The following is a 12872-nucleotide window of genomic DNA, read 5'->3' as shown; positions in this document are numbered from 1 at the left end:
GAGGGTTTAGATTTTAGCTAGAAGGTAGATGCAGGTACATGAGAAGGAAAGTTTTTATTCTCTTGGAATTCCTGTCTTTTTGTCCTTTAGGGTAAATTAAAAGCTTTAATTTGTTTACACACTAAAAGGCAGGTGGTAAAAGAGGGAGATGTGAAAGATTCAGCAGAGGCAAGGGATAACTGATACAGCAAAGTCCTGCAAAGAGGATTCAATAGCATCCAACAAATATTTATGCTGTACCTACTACCACAGGATGCCAGGTGTTGGCATGTAACAATAAATGGAATAAACATCAAATAGATTGTAGCATAATGGATGTGGGTGAGGTTAAGACTACAACTACGGATTCTGGTCTTAAAACTGAAGGGAAGCAAAGAAAGAAGAAAAGGGTTGGTTATAGGAAATTGAGGAACTTGATGTTTGATGGCCTCGATTTTCTCAGGAAACCAGAGACTGCCATCTGTTGAGAGTAAAGGGAATGTGAGAATCAGGCTTAAGGAAGGTAGTGCAGGTTAAAGATTCAGCAATAATTAGAGGGAAAAGAAGAGAAAACTAATCAAACCAAAATAAAAAGGAACTAACAAACAATTCTGAATGCCTAAATAATATTAAGAGCCATTAACTGGTAGAGGCTCTGTTCTCTACAATTCTGTGGGTTTTATCCAATAATATTCAGCACTCTCAAACACAGAATTGTTTGTAGAACCAGCAGGTGGTTGGTGACTTATAGGGCAGGTAAAGAGGTAAGGTATAGTGCTAGGATCCTGCATACAATCCAAGTTGTCGACTTGGTTTTGTCCCTTTCCAACTCTCCTTTCCTTTGCCTACCTCTAATGTATAGACAGTAAAAGCTGAACGCTTAATTTCCCAGCTCCCCTGCAGCCAGGGAAGCCATGTGACACACTTCTGATCAATGAGACATAATCATGGGTCTGCAAATAATGCCTCTTCTATTTTCCCCTTCCTTCTGCCTAGAGCACAGTCAGGAGGCCTAGAGAAGCAGGAGCCACTTGGCAGCCTTGGAGTAACAAGCAGGAGGACAAAGTTAGCGTACGTAGCAAGGATGACAGAGCAAAACGATGGAAAGAACTTGTGTTCCTGATGGTATTGTGGAGCTGCTGCATCGGCTCGCCGCTGAAGTTTAGAAGCCACGTTACTTATCCCGCAAGTTCCCGCAAGAGAAAGAGGTAGAGTTAGGATTATAATCCAAGACTAAAAGCAAATTCCATGCTTTCAATCAGTGCAACCACAGAAAGAATGGGTTTCAAAAGCCTAATGTGATGACAGTCAGTTTACAGAATAGTCTGGAGAAAGAGCCTGGAAAACCAGAAACTATTACAGCTGGAGAGCTCTGGGATGAGGTGTAAAATGATACAGGGTTAACCAGGAGAATAAAAACGGAAGGACAGAGCAACATCACCAAGGAAATACTGACGGAATTTTAAAACTGATTCCGCATGGGAAATAAAGAAGAGTTATTCAAAGATGAATCCAAGGTCTCACACTTGATGATTATGGTACAACAACAGAAATTTGATCATGTGGAGAAGTCAGCTTGGGAGATGTGCTGGAAAACACACCTGCATTTCTCCTGTACTCTCACAATACTCCCATACAACATTTCTGACACCAGATGTGTGGTGTTCTACACAGCCAGCAATTCTCCAACACCAGCTGGGTATGCTACAATTCAATTCAGTTCTGACACTATCAGCCTGGAGTTAGTACCAGATCCCACAGGTTAAGATATCAGTCCCACAAAACTGCACCATCCCCTCACTTTAGATGCCAGTCACAAGTCCCCAGTTGTTACCTATACTTCTGTCCAATCAGCTATAAATCAGGGTTCCCACAGCTCCTTCCTTAGGTTCACAGAACTCAAGGAAACATTTTTTACATTTACTCATTTATTTTGAAAAGGTAAAATAATGCTATTTGCAGCAACATGGATGGACCTAGAGATCATCATTCTAACTGAAGTAAGCCAGAAAGAGAAAGAAAAATACCATATGATATCATTCATATGTGGAATCAAAAAAAAAAAGAAAATAAGAGGACACTAATGAACTCATCTACAAAACAGAAACAGACTCGCAGACTTAGTAAACAGTCTTACAGTTACCGAGGGGAAGAGGTTACAGGTAGTTATGGAGAACAGGTAATGATTTTAGTGCTTTTTTTCTATGTATGGGAAGATGCAAGAATTTGGGTTTATTAAAGTCCTTCCTGAGGTATCTAACTATCTAAGGGGACTATTTTTCCAAAGCAGAATGCCTTATCCTGTTTTTCATCCTGAATTCCTTTCAAGGTCTACTGTCAGTCAGCAACTGCAGCAGCTAAGGACTGAATTCTTGTAGAACTGGATGGTGCGCAACATTTTTTGTTTTACACTAGCATGGACTCTGACCCTCAAAGTACCACCAAACACTAGTCTATCTACCACACTTTCACTTGTTGACATAACTTTCTAGGCCCAAAATGGAGCTGTGCCTGCCCCAGGTGCCATGTCATCAAATCAAAATTTAGACAACTTTCATGTCCTAGTAAATGTTGTTGTCATGAGACTGGAAAGGGGCGGGGCACAGCCATTCAAGGAATGCTGCAGCAATTAACATCAAAATGGTGAAAGATTCAACCCCCAGGAGGCCTTGAGGCTCAAGATGATGGGAGATTTAACTTCGTAAACCTTGAGCTTCATTATACATTCATTGTAATATATTAACATGGTGAATAACATGCCCACAGGCCCGTGGCAGTTCCAAGGCTAGCTATAAAAGTCAAAGTGGAAGATGGCCAACTTCCTGGGAAGCCCAGACCCTTCCCCAGGCTAGCTAGACTGATCCTTCCACTTATTAGCATATTGAAGCCACCAAGCCCATAAAAACTGGCAACACAGCGCCTCACCATCGCCTCTCACTCTCTCTCTGTTCGGAAACAGCCAGCACTCTGTCTATGGAGTGTGTACATACTTTTAATCTGAGCACCCAACCCCAACACCTCGTGGCCTTCCTCTTGCCTTCAATGTATCTCTCTGAATAAATCTACATTTATTCAACTGTGGCTCGCTCTTGAATTCCTTCCTACCCGAGGCCAAGGACCTACACTTGGCAGGCCACGTCCCAGGGGCTTAACCGAAGCCTGGGACACAGCACTTCTCATGGCCCACATCTGTTTTCCTGCATCAGTCAGAGAAGAAGAAATTTTCCTCTGCCTTTCTAGATTCTTCTGGCTGATCTAAGAATTAAATTGACATGAGACAGATTAACAGGAGAAAATCAAACAGAAGTTTAATAACATGAAGACCTAGGAGAGACCCAAGAAAATTGAGTATCTTGCCAAAATAGCCAAAACCCTGAACTTAAACATCATCTTCAGTTAAAAATGAAAGAGGATGTTGGAGGTAGTGGTTTGGGACTTCAAAGGGAGGAAGACAATTCACATGGAGATGGAAAAGCAAATATTTGGTAAAGCAGAATTTGCTGGGCCAGGCAGAGACATGGAACACAGGGTGGACTCAGATCTCTAGGCCCTGCAGTTTCCAGTCCACACCTAGCCCATACTCTTTGCCGACATCTCGGATGATAGCTCTGTTCCAAGAATAGGCTGTGAACGAAAAATGTTGCAAACCATATCGCAAACAAAGAATGCTGAAACCATCAAGTCATCAGTGGCTGCCTCCACCCCCCAGTGAAGAAGCCCAGCCTCTGCAGCCACTCACCATGGTGCACCCTGAGGGGACTCAGAATAAGAAAGGACAGGATACTGGCCCTAGATAGCTAGGTGCTTGTCAAAGGAATGAATTCAATGAGCCCAAATGTTTGCTTCCTCCCATACATAGAAAAGCGCTAAATTCTTTAACTTGAGATGCCTGGTTTTCTTTAGTTAACAAGTAGTCTTTCAATGTTCCAACTACCTGGTCTTTGCTGTAAAGCTCCTGTATAGCCTAGCTCCTCCCCTGCCTCTTCAGAGCAGTCCCTCAGAGTGATCTGAGAAAGGCTGTCATCCCAGGCTCAAAGGGGGTCAAGTCCTCAAAAATGTCCACCTAATAAAATATAACTCTCAACTTTTATGCTGTGCATTTATTTCAGTTGACAAGGCCCTCTATCTAAATTATTTTAGGCAATTAGGGGGAAGGTCAAAGTTTCTTTCAGAATCTTTTGGGACTTGATCATTTTCACCTCAAAATAATCCTTATGCCAAAGAGACATTTTTGGAGTAGCAAGCTTTGATCTCCTACACTCTGCTTGACTAGAGACACAGTGTATCTAGTCAGCCAATCCCTAACAGCCAAGCCAACTGGGCTCGATACTTACTTGCTTTTTCATTATCCTTCATCTTGTAAAAACGTCCTGCCCTCTGTCCCATTTGGCAGCTCTCCAAATGGAGACCACCAGCTTGATAAAATGTTAAAGTTTGTATCACATAAATTGTCTTCTTTAATCATTTTTTAACGCACTTAAAGATTTGAGTGAAATGGCTGGAATAGAAAACAAATTAAAACTGAGTTCTTTAAATCCCTGTCCTCAAAGTCCCTTGGTCGTCCCTGCTCAGAGCTTCTCATGAGATACCCAATTTTTAGGTTCTGGCACATGCCTTTCTAGAGAGCCCATTCTCATTCTCTCCTCCTCTCAAAGGTCCAGGGCTCCCAGAACTAGTAGTGGTATGCCAGCAGACTTGTGTAAGTCTACTGTTAAATTTTCAGGAATTTCACAAGCTTATTGTTAAACACAGCCATTATTAAAAACTAAATTATATAAGCTTACATTTAAATAAAGCATATTTTTAAAAGGTATTAAGGACTCAAAATGCATCACTTCCTCATCATTTTACTAGACTTTACTATTTTACGCTCCTGAGATGATTTACATCTATTGTACCTGCAGAGTGGAAATACTTTATATACAACGGTGCACATCTTTATGCAAAAACTACCACAGAATTGGCAAGTACTACAAAATTAGGCTTTTGTGGGGTTTTGTGTTTGTTTGTTGTTGTTTTTGATTAGTTTGGTTTTTAAATATTTGCTAACACACCGCCTGCCCTCCCCTCAAGGGAAAACTGAAACACACCTGTTACTCTATATGCAGACCCATCTGAACCCTTTTCATGGTAGTTCCCTTTTCAGAACAGGCTCTGGGGCCTAGAACTGAACAAAAGAAGCCTGCTGAGATTCTCTAAACCTTTCACTTCTAACATGAATTTTCCAGGCCCATAAAATTTGCCACTGCTGCCATGTTTTGTTGGGCTTTTTTTCCCCCCAAACAATTCATTTACAAGTCTTTGAATAATCCTGTTTTCTTCGATAACAAATGCTGAACGTAAGTATTCAGTATTAAAATGTTTAAGAGAAGTCAGAGTGAAAGAAGACGGCAGGAAAGTTTGTCGTGACTTTGGAAAAGCTGAGTCTCCCCTCAGAGGTGGGAGTTAGGAGAGTCTGAGTTGTTGAGGGAAAAAATCCTAAAAGCAAAGAGAATGGAAATGCTTCTTTCTGCGAGAGGAAGGATCAAAGTAAAGGGAGTGCCCCCTCCTATGGGTTGTGAGTCATTTCCTGTTTTAATTCTTCCTGTTTGTCCCTGGTTTTTCCACAAGTTGAGTCTGTACCTTGTACCCTTACCTCCCTCCCAGGTGATGATTACTGCAGCCTTGGTGCTGGGTGAATACGCTCGGGACTCTGAAGCACTTTGATGTTGAAAGCTGTTTGGGAGTCAGAAACGACTTCTAAATTTGCAAACTTTCCAGTCACTTGTGAGTCTCTTTGATTAAACTGTAGATAGAAGCTCCAGACCTAGCCCTGGGCTGAATGCTTGCTTCTTCTTTTTTTTAATTTTTTTTCTCCCCTCCTTCCTCTGTCTTTCTTTTTGTTCTCTTTCTATGTCTCCCTTTCTTTTTGACCTGTTCCTCCTCCATCCTTCTTTCTTTTTTCTGTTGTGTTGTTCTCAGTAATTTACATATATCTTGACTGAGGAGTGCTCTTCCACAAGGAGAGGAAGTGAGATTCTGAGCCTAAGATTCTGAGGTTCATAACTGAATGACCGTTAGTCCACCAGAGGCATGAGAAAAAGACAGATAAGAGAAAAAAGCAAAGCAGCTCTCCTTTGAAAGGGGAGCCATAAAAACAAAAGCTCTTAGCCTTGTTTACCTTTTCCAAATAACATCAGAGTGCTTACATCTAAGAATAAGAATAGCTCAACTCTATGGGGCTACTTTCTCCAGAAGGATTCATTCAGGTAGCTGGAAAGAGCACGGACTTTGTCGTGGGTCAGCCCTGAGCGTGGTCCTGACCCCTCCTTGCTGGCTGTTTGACCTGGGTGAGACCTCAACCTCGGTAAGACTGTTTCCTCAAGGCCCACACCCAGGCAAGCCTCAAGGGCAAAGCCCACAGCTGTTAATGGCCAGGATCATCCTGATTGGTCACTGACTGTGCTATGCCCATTGCTAAATGCTTTTAGTCAATCCTGATTAGATTAAATAGTGTGTGTAGAGAGCCTGTCACAGAGTTGGACTGGAACATAGTAGTGGATATTCAATACATTTTAGTCCCAGCAAGTCCTTCTCTACCCACAAACCTGCTCAACGACACCAACAAGGAAGCAGTTAAAAAAAAAAAAAAAGTTACTTTTATGTTCCACAGCTTACATAAAGGAAAACTTAGACACAAAGGTAAATGGACTAAAAACACCATAGTGAGTCAGAGGCACCAGCACTTGATCAAGGCTCCTTATGCCTGATTCAGAGCCTTAACCACAAGACTCTAGGTCTCCCTGCTAATCAATTAACAGTTTTAAAGTGGAAAGAGCATAAACTTTGGAGTCAGAAAGATCTGGGTTCAGATTATAGCCCTGTCACTTACTATCTATATGATCTCAGACAAGTCACAGGACCCTTCTAAACCTGTTTCCTCATGTGTGAAATGGGGACAGTATACCTAAAGGGGACTTTCCTTTACCTTAAGCCAATTATAGGGGCTTCAGTAGAGTCATAAGCAGCAGATAACTCAGAGTGACCTGCATCCTCTGGAGTTTGGGTGTATAAAGACTGTGAAGAAGATGCAGGCAGATGGGCCTGAGGCCAAAGAGTAGAGAAGAAAGAAGACTGACCATCCACAGATGGCGGAACAGAAATAAGAGTGTTTCCTCATACCAGGCACAGGCTTGCTAAAATGGAATTGAGCTGGAGTCAGTCTGAAAGTTTATCACGCCACAGAGGTCCCCTGTGATTGACTGTGGGAAGCTCAGTCCTGAGAGCTGAAGTTAAAACTAGTCAATCAGGTAATAAGTGTCCCCCACATGACAGGATTTACAGTTAAAAATTCACAGCAGAACCTATAATCCCCATAAGAAAAAGTAAGACAACAATGTTCATCTGCCCCATTCCAGGTCACAGGGTTACATAAGACAGGCTCTAATCTCTACTCTGCATCCTTCGGCAATCCAATGCCTTCTTTCATGGCATTGTCCTCATGGTCACTTCTGGCTCCAAATGCTTGCTTCTGATAAATTAGTTTAGTTTATGGATCATTTGACCATCTATGTGTGTTTCCCTATTCCTTATGGCCATAAACCCATACAAAGCCCAAGATCCTCTCCAAAATTTCCACCTAAAATGCCCCATTTCACAAAGCTGTGAATGGCTAGAAGAATGTTCTGATTGTTCCAAAGGTTTTTGGAAGAGGGGTTGGTTTATGCAACACAAAGAATCGACTATTATTTTTGTCTTTCCAGCAAGCATTTCTATCCCCATTCTTCTGGAAATAAATCTGTCACTTCTAGGCAAAAAAGTAGTCACATGACTTGTCAAGGACAATCATAGTGCTCTATGTCACTGGCACTGATGGTTGATCCAAGGGATAGACATATAATCCAAGCAGAACTAATTAGAACAGGTCCCTGGGACTGTTATACATGTACCAGGACCCCAAAAAAAAAATCTTCCCTTTCTATGGTTGCTGAGCTGGGTCGGGCAGCAACCATGTTTCCTGCCACATGGCAAAGTCCTGTCTGCAGTAGAGAAGAGTGGAGTCAACACAGAAAGAGAAATAGAGTCAAGCAGAGATGAGCAAGACAAGAAGAGAAAGACGGAGGGAAAAAGGGAAAGAGGAGAGAGATCTGGCAATGTTAATTCAAGTTTCTGGTTCCAGTTTCCTGCAGCTCTGGTTTCTGTAACTCTTCCTTAGATGATATAAATTCTCCTAGTATCTTTCCAAACTTTGTGAGCCAATGAGATCTCTTTATTTAAACTTCTTTGAATTGGGTTTGTGCCACTTTCAAACATAAGAAGCCTAATTAAATGTTGGTATCTCTAGTCTTAAAAATCCCTATTCTACCCCCAAGAATGGTCCCCCCGTGTAGCTCTCTAGCTTCTTACTCTTTTGATGACTCACTCTTTTTCCTTGCTCTTCCCCTTCTTCTCTTTTCTGTTCCCTCCTAGAATCAAAACTGCTGTAAATGCCTTCCCTTCTGTATGCAGACCAGTTTGCCTACTTTTTTCATTATATCAGTCCTAAAATCCATGTCCTCAGATTACATTGTTTACTACAAATGGTTTATCAAGGTATTTTCGTAAAGACCATTCCATATGAGAAAAGTCTTAGCCATTTATTGGCTGTTAGAGAAAAAAAGCCCAATGCAGATATTCCCTAACACAATTTTAGATGACTGGTCAGATGATTGCATAAGCTTTCTTCCCTACAAAATTACATTTTAGAGTTAAAATATCTGTATACATGAGCTAGCCCAAACCCTTTAACAAGCTTAGAGAAGTTAAGTGGCTTGTCCAGTACCAAAAAAGAGTTAGTAGTAGTGCCAGGGCTGCTGATCCTTTGTCCAGGGCCTCAGGTCACCAAATAGGAGAACAAGCTTTTATGACCTATTGCTATAATCTAGGTTGGTTTAAGTTTGCAAACTCAATATTCAGAAGGAACCTCTGAGCTTCAGTCTCTCAACTATAAATGACATAAAATAAATCACTAGTTCTCAAAAACTTTTAGATCTGGAAACTTTTATTTAAATAAAACTCTGTACTGACTGAAAATAAAAATAAAATAATAGTAAATACATTAGTTCAGATCCTCCAACAAACAAGATGCCGAAGATTTATTGGGGGAGATGCTATGAGGAAAAAGGGAGGAGCTGGAGAAGGAGACTCTTCAGATCATGATGTAGATCTGACCCTTAGAAAAAAGAGAGGAAATGATGGAAGATTAAATTAATAGTTTCCAACTGCCACAAAGGTCTAAGAAAGTCTCAGCTAGGGTGATGAGTCCTCAAGCCAAAGTCACCCATCAGGGAAGTCTGCATCTTGCAGAAAAAGGCCTGCATTAGTATTCATATCACATTGAATCATTGACTAGGAGCAGCTCATGAAAACCGTTACTTTGGTACATACAATAGTAGATTCAGAGCATGCTGCTGGAGTCATGAATCAACTAGGCTTCCTGCAACAAAAGACCTCAGCGGCATACTTTGTGGTTACCTCAATTTAAAAAAAAAAAAGTTCAAGCAGACATTGCATTTGGTTCTTTTCTATATCTTCCACTTTCTATTGTGTTCACGTGGGAAAAAATGGAAGATACAGAAAACAACCAAACAGAAGTTACAGAGTTGAAAAATGCAATATCTGATATGACAATTCTCTAGTTGAGCTTAACAGCAGCAATAGAAATGATCAGTGATTTTGATGACATAGTAATAAAAAGCATCCAAACTGAAGAACAGAGAAAAAAAAAAATTTAAGGGACAAAGACAATACCTCAGTGAAATACGGCACTATTTTTTTTTCCAAGTATAGTCAGTTTACAGTGTGCCGATTTCTGGTGTGCAGCATAATGTTTCTCTTATACATGTACATACATGTTTCCATTTTCATATTGTTTTCATTAAAGGTTACTATAAGATATTGAATATAACTCCCTGTGCTATGCAGAAGAAACTTGTTGTTCATCTATTTTACATATAGTAGTTGGAATTTGTAAATCTCAAGTTCCCAATTTATCCCTTCCCATCGCCTTTTCCCCCAGTAATCATAAGTTTGTTTTCTATGTCTGTGAGTTTGTTTCTGTTTTGTAGATGAGTTCATTAGTGTCCTCTTTTTTTCTTTTTCTAGATTCCAGATATGAGTGATATCATATGGTATTTTTCTTTCTCTTTCTGGCTTACTTCACTTAGAATGACCATCTCCAGATCCATCCATGTTGCTGCAAATGGCATTATCTTATTCCTTTTTATGGCTGAATAGTATTCCATTGTATAAATATACCACGGTTTCTTTATCCAGTCATCTGTCACTGGACATTTAGGTTGTTTCCATGTCTTGGCTATTGTATATAGTGCTGCTATGAACATTGGGGTGCATGTATTTTTTCAAATTTGAGTTCCCTCTGGATTTATGCCCAGCAGTGGGATTGCTGGATAACATGGTAAGCCTATTTTTAGTTTTTTGAGGAATCTCCATACTGTTTTCCATAAAGACTGCACCAAACGACATTCCCACCAACAGTATAAGGGGGTTCCCTCTTCTCCACACCCCCTCCAGCATTTATTATTTGTCTGCTTTTGAATGATGGCCATTCTGATTGGTAAGAGGTGATACCTCATTTTGGTTTTGATTTGCACTTCTCTGATAATTAACGATGTTGAGCATTTTTTCATTGGCTATTTGTGTGTCTTCATTGGAGAACTGCTTGATTAGGTAGGTCTTCTGCTCATTTTTGGATTGGGCTGGTTTTTTGTTATTAAGTTGTATGAGCTGTTTATATATTCTGGAAATTAAACCTTTGTCAGTCGCATCATTTGCAAATATTTTCTTAGGTTGTCTTTTTGTTTTGCTTATGGTATCCTTTGCTGTGCAAAAGCTTATAAGTTTAATTAGGTCCCATTTGTTTATTTTTGCTTTTATTTCTATTGCCTGGTTAGACTGCCCTAAGAGAACATTGCTAAGATTTATGTCAGAAAATGTTTGCCTATGTTTTCTTGCAGGCAGTTTATAGTGTCTTGTCTTATGTTTAAGTCTTTAAGCCATTTTGAGTTTATTTTCATGTATGGTGTGAGGGAGTGTTCCAAAGTCATTGATTTACATGCTGCTGTCCAGTTTTCCCAACACCACTTGTTGAAGAACCTTTCTATTCCTCCATTGTATATTCTTGCCTTCTTTGTTGAAGATTAATTGACCAAAATCCTATGGGTTTATTTCTGAGCTCTCTATTCTTTTCCATTGATCCATATGTCTTTTTTTCTCTCCCCCAATACCATGGTGTTTTGATTACTGTAGCTCTGTAGTATCATCTGAAATCTGGGAGAGTTATTCCTCCAGCTTCATTCTTTTTCTTCAGTATTACTTTGGCAATTCTGGGCCTTTTGTGATTCCATATACAATTTAAGATTATTTGTTCTAGTTCTATGAAAAATGTCTTGGGTGATTTGATAGGGATCATATTAAATCTGTAGATTACTGTGGGTAATATGGCCACTGTTAGATATATTAATTCTTCCAATCCAAGAACATGGGATGTCTTTCCATTTCTTTAAGTTCCTTTAATTTCCTTAATCAAAGTTTTGTAATTCTCCATGTATAAGTCTTTCACCTCCTTGGTCAGATTTATTCCTAAGTATTTCATTTTTTGGATGTGATTTTAAAAGGGATTGTTTCTTTACTTTCTTTTTCTTATATTTCACTGTTAGTGTAAAGAAATGCAACTGATTTCTGTATGTTAATCGTATATCCTGCTATGTTGCTGAATTCTTTTATCAGCTCTAGTAGTTTTTGTGTGGAGTTTTTAGGGTATATAGTAGTTAAAATCACACTGAAGCTGACTCATAAGAAACTGAGTGCTAAGCTGATTCTGCAATGAGTTATGTAAGCCTGAGACTCACTCTTCTCTTTGGACCTATTTCTTCATATTTACCATTAGGATTTTGGTTAAATGATTCTAAAAATCCTTCTAGTTCTAACTGCCTGTGAGTCTGTGAGTATAACTGAATTCAGACTAACCTCATCCTGTCTGTGACCATCTCAGCCTTCTCAGTCTGACTAGTTATCAGCAGGGGAATTTCCACAACCCCAAAATAGCCATTATGTTTATAATTCAAAAATTAAAATTTGACAACATAGATGGACATTGACAGCATTATGCTAAGCGAAATAAGTCAGATAGAGAAAGACAAGTATTGTATGACGTCATATGTGGAATCTAAACCTTCCCCTCCACTCCAAAAAAACAGAAAGAAAGAAAAACAACAACATTATGGATACAGAGAACAGATTGGTGGTTGTCACATGCGAGGGGTTGGAGAGGTGCTGCAAAATAGGTAGAAGCAGTCCAAAAATAAGAATTTCCAGTTATAAAATACATAAGTCATAAAGATGTAATGTACAGTATGGTGACTATAGTTAATAATACCATATTGTACGTTTGAAAGTTGCTAAAAGAGTAGATCTTAAAAGTTCTCATCACAAGAAAAAAAGTCTGTTAACTATGTATGGTGATGGATGTTAACTAGATATATTGTAGTGATCATTTCACAATATGTACAAATATTGAATCATCATTTTGTACACCTGAAACATAATGTTATATGTCAAATTTATCTCAGTCAAAAATTAAATTAATAATTGTTAAGTTTGAAAATCTTTTCAAAATGTATATATCATGTAATGGCCTTGAAAAGCCAAAACTATAGGGACAGAGAACAGATCGGTGGTTGCCATGGCCAGCTGGTGGAAGACAAGCTAAGAACTAATGGGCAGAACAAGGGGATTTTTGAGTGTGATGGAGCTGTTTCATATCTTGATTGTGATTGTGGTTATTTGAATATATGCGTTTGAGAAGACCCACAGAAGCATATATCACAAAGAATGAATTTCATTGTATATAAATT

This window comes from Camelus dromedarius, chromosome 23, assembly GCF_036321535.1.
Source record: "Camelus dromedarius isolate mCamDro1 chromosome 23, mCamDro1.pat, whole genome shotgun sequence".
Classification (NCBI taxonomy): Eukaryota; Metazoa; Chordata; class Mammalia; order Artiodactyla; family Camelidae; genus Camelus; species Camelus dromedarius.
Note: the sequence above shows the minus strand (reverse complement) of the source record.